Source organism: Chiloscyllium plagiosum, unplaced genomic scaffold, assembly GCF_037043375.1.
Source record: "Chiloscyllium plagiosum isolate Xiang-an unplaced genomic scaffold, Cpla_swu_hap1 HiC_scaffold_35, whole genome shotgun sequence".
Classification (NCBI taxonomy): Eukaryota; Metazoa; Chordata; class Chondrichthyes; order Orectolobiformes; family Hemiscylliidae; genus Chiloscyllium; species Chiloscyllium plagiosum.
Genome location: NW_028270173.1, coordinates 15501530 through 15506774, shown reverse-complemented (window position 1 = coordinate 15506774; position 5245 = coordinate 15501530).

The window sequence follows — 5245 nt, the reverse complement described above, 5'->3', positions numbered from 1 at the left end:
TCCTGATTCAAACCACTTTCAGTTTCAATGTGACTGCGCTGGTGAACACATTCAGTTCAATCACTTACCGATGGATTTTACTGCAATTATCAGAGAAGAGTAATTAATAACTATGGTTTATGAAGGATTTGACCTGGGAGCAAGGGAAAAACAATTTTTGAAGGAGAAACAGGTTTAGGACGCTGACAGGGTTTTAACCCCATTCCAGGAGGGTGAAGGTGCCTGGAGAGTTGCCTTTGGTGGAGGGACAGTGAGACAGAAGGGAGGGTAGGACGGATGCTAAGGGAGGGCTCATGCTCTAGATGTTCATTAAATGCACAAAAAACTGCAAGGTTTAGCTTTATGAAACATGATCTTGTTTTTGCCTGCAGATTTTTTTAATTTCAAAAATTTACTTCATTCATTAAAAAAAATACACGCGCAATCTCTTTAGCCGTTCGAGTCTGTACAGTCTTTGGAGAATAAAGACTTTCCCAACAGTTCCAACAAACAAACCATGGAGTTTCTAATGTGTGCAATATGCTTTTTACTGGAGGGACCAGGAGGGTCCGATAATTGAATTAACCCCAGTTTAGTTTGGCCAAAAGATAGATTAAATGGAATGTACAGCACGGCAACAACCCCTTCAGTTCAACTTGTGCATTCTGATCAGATAACATAAATAAATCTAGTCCCATTTGTTATCACCTGATCCATACCCCTCTAACCCTTTCAATTCATAAACCCATCCAGGTATCTTTTCGATGTAGCAATAGTACCAATCTCCACCATTTCCTTGGGCAAGTCATTCCACCCATGCACCACCCTCTGCGTTAAAAAGTTGCACTTTAGGTCCCTTTTAAATCTTTTCCCTCTCACCCTAAAATTCTAGTCCCAGATCCACCCAACCCAAGAAAAATATCTTGTCGATTTATTCTATCCATGACCCTCATGATTTTTTTAAAAACCCAGAAGATCACCCCTCAGCCTTCAACTCTCCAGGGAAAACAGCCCCAAACTATGTAGTGTCTCCATACAGCTCAAACTCTTCAATCAAGCAACAGCCCTGTAAATCTCTTCTGAACCCCCTCACTTTTCATATCTTTCTCATAGGAGGGAAACCAGAATTGCACACAATAATCCAAAAGTGGCCGAATCAATGTCCTACACAGTCACAACATGACCTCCCAACTCCTATGTTCAATGTAGTGACCAATAAAGGCAAGCATACCAAACGGCCCCTTCACTATCCTGTCTACTTGTGACTCCACCCTCAAGGAAATATGAACCGGCAATCCAAGGTCTACTTGTTCAGCAACACCCCCCAGGACCTTACTATTGAGTGTACAAGTCCTGGCCTGGTTTGCCTTTCCAAATTGTAGCCTCTCACATTTTTCTAAATTAAGTTACATCTACCGCCTCTCAGCCAGTTGGCCTTCTATACATTTATGTGGTGACATTAATGCCCTGAATAATTGAGCTATAACATTCCTACTTTGATAAAGTAATGCAGATGTGGTGATCTGAAATAAAAACAGAAATTGCTTGTGAAACTCAGCAGGACTGGCAGAATCTGTGAAGAGAGATGACATGTGAATGCTGATGGTCTATACTATCCTGCAATGATACTTGCATTGTTTACATAACACGAGATGTGGGTCACATAGTACTGAAAAATTCAATTCGTTTTTAGTCCAGTACTTGGAATCTGCACCAGCATTAAATCCATTTGCATGACCGGGCTCAAGCTGAACAATTCATATGCACTGCACCATGCTCACTCAGCATGTCATGCTGCAAAAGGACCGAGTTCAGTAAGTTAGAGACTGAGAATTTCAAGTCACATATTATGATATAGTGATGATATGAGGATGTCATTGAAGATGTATTACACTACTGCTGTAAGACGTAACACAATCTCGCAAAAGTTTTCAAAAAGATGCCCAACATCAATAAACAGTGTTGTACATTACCAAACATTCTCAATTCTGTACCTATACAGACATGTATGAACAAAGTTAACAAGATTAACAACTTAAATTTTGATATAATATTTTTGACAGCATGCCCTGATCTGATAATTATATGCCCATTTGGAGAGTTATGTGTTATTCATGGCTCCTCTTGGTCATCTTGATGCTGGCTGCTATCACTCAGCATCATCTCACACTCATTACCTTTAGTCTTTTATTCCTGACTGTCAGCACACCCTATATTGCTCTGGAGTTGGCTTTTGTTGTTTTACAATGTAGCATGGTGATCAATCATGATCTGATACAACATGTGTTGATTGTATATCTTAGAAACTTTTCCTGGTATCCAAGTACTTGTGGCTGGATTTCTGATACATTCTCTGTGTCCGGTGACTAATTGTGGTGGTCCATCCAAGTCTAAATTGTGTTGGGGATGAAGATCCTTTCCAAATTAGTGGTGAACATTTGGCATTGTATTGTGAAAATTCTGTTTTGTTGGACGACACTTGAAGTATATGAATTTGCTGTATGTATCATTGGTTGTGCTAAACTGTTGATTATGGGATGACAATATGATATGAGTAACTTCCCAATTCGCAGACGTTTTGATATCCTTTGCCAATGAAATTAGATTAGATTACTTACAGTGTAAAAACAAGCTCTTCGGCCCAACAAGTCCACACCGCCGAAGCGCAACCCACCCATACCTCTACCCCTACATTTTCCCCCTTACCTAACACTACGGACAATTTAGCATGGCCAATTCACCTGACCTGCACATCTTTGGATGGTGGGAGGAAACCGGAGCACCCGGAGGAACCCCACGCGGACACGGGGAGAACGTGCAAACTCCACACAGTCAGTCGCCTGAGATGGGATTTGAACCCGGGTCTCTGGCGCTGTGAGGCAGCAGTGCTAACCGCTGTGCCACGGTGCCGCCCACAAATGTGTTTTTGTCAGATGCAATTTGCTATGGCACAGTGAATGAGCTGAAAATCGAAGTCTGTGTTTCAGTGATGGTTGCACTGATTTTGTTACTCAGTCCATTGAACTACAGGAAATTTACAAAAGCAATGTCACAAGGATGTAGTTTTCCCCATGTTCTGTGAGTAAATCTGTTACTATTTTTTTTCCTGAAGACTTGAAATAACAATGTATGGATGCAGAATCACCTTTCACTGCTCAGGTTAATCATTTTCAAAAAGCCAGGAGGCTGGAAGAACACAAGAAGCTAGGCGGGAGAAGTCAACATTTCGGATATAACACTTCTTCAGAACGGGATGGGGGTAAGGGGAACTGCAGAAAAAGGGAGTGGGGAAGAGAGAGAGGGTTTGTAGGGTAGAAGGGTGGAGGGAGAGTGGTGAGGTAGTGACAATGAACACAGGTAGAGAGTCTGTCCTGATTGGCTGACGGGCAGAATGAATCCAGTTGGTAGCTGAGGGAAGGATTACACAGAGAATCGAAGGAAGTAGGATGTTCTGGAAAGGGAGTCGGGGGAAAGGATTGGAAGCTAATCATTTGGTGTGCTTCATGTGTATTCATGAGTTGTTGGATATCCCCATTCATCCCTGGCCAGCTTAAAGATTCATGTGCTCACATTGTCTGTGTTCAGTATTCATTCTTGTTGGTGTAACATGGTCATAATATCTTGGTGTAATGCTTTTGATATTATCACTTTCTTTCTCTGAAAATTACTTGGTGTGAAATGCCAAGTTTACCAACTCTGTCTGGCCAAAATGAGCAATTTTCTTCGGAACGTCCTTAATAATGTCAGGCTACCCTCGGTTGGTTTTGGCAACTCTTCTTGGTGAAGGCAGTTGCCGACTGCAGCGGTACAAGTGACTCCAGCCAAAATACTTGCTTGGCTGCACTTTGAGTATTATATGCATTTTTGCGTACCACGCTACCAGCAGGTTGCGGAAACTTTGGAAAGATTGCAGACTAGATGCACCAGAATGTTGCCAGGTCTCAGGGCATTGGCAATGAGAACTTGTTAAGAAGACTAGGATTACTTTCCCTGGAAAGATGATAGCTGAGAGAAGGCTTATAGAAGTCTACATAATTATGAGAGGCACAGCTAAGATATACAATGAGAGGCACTTTTCCAGAGTTAAAATATCTATTACAAGGGGGGTCAGATTCAAGATGAGAGGGGGAAGTTTAAGGGAGATGAGTGGAGAAACTTTAAACACAGACAGTGATCAGTGCCTGGAACACGTTGCCATGAGAGGTGGTGGAAGCAGACACGTTGGTAGTAACATGAATAGGGAGAGAATAGAGAAATACAAACTGAATAAGGGCCGGAGGTATTTTTTAGATTAGTTCAGGCATGATGATTGGCACAGGCTTTGAAGGCTGAAAGGCCTGTTCCTCTGCTGTATATCACTATGTTCTTGGTAACAGATCGACCGTGAGAAATCCAGAACACCCATGAACGTCTTGCCGAGTAAGTTGATATGAAATTTCAATTTGATATGATTCATTATTGCCACGTGTAACAACAGACTGTAAAAGTATTGTTGTGTATGCTGTCCAGGCAAATCATACCTTACAGAAGTACATCAGGGTAATAGAAAAGAATGCAGAATATAATCCTATAGCTGCAGAGAAGATGCAGGGAAAGATTGATACTAATATATGAGAGGTCTGTACCAGTGCTAAAATCGAATGTTTTCGACTGAAATAATACTCCCTAAACAAAAGCAGTAAGATTTTTGTGTTGCATATAAGAATGTTATATACAGCGCCATCATAACCTTGAATCGATTTAATATTTTCACATGTACCTCCATACAGTGAAAAGTATTGTTTTGCATACTATGTAGACAAATACAGACCTCTTTGTTCCTGTATTCAGTGCCCTGAGTAATAGAAACAATTATCTCATAAACCATCTTTAACACCTCCTAACTTCCCTGCTGCCTTCAATGAGCTATGGAGATGTACATCAAGATCCCTCTGATCCTCTGGACCTCCTGGGTCCTACCGTTCACCATGTAATCACTGGCCTTGTTGGTTGTCCCACAATGCATCACTTCATAAGTTTAGAATTAAATTCCATTTGCCACCATTCATATATTGTCAGGACACAACGCGGCCTCCACTATCCAGAAGAGATTTGCATTTTCTGCCGCCACTCGTCTTGACTGAGGATCCTGGATCCACTGAACCGGTTAGTTGTCTGTTCACACATATTCTCCAATGTCTGCATGTTCTCCCGCGGACACACTGATCAAAATCCTACTCAGGTGTCCGTTCACCTGGAGAAACTCGGGCTCACGTCCTGAGATCCG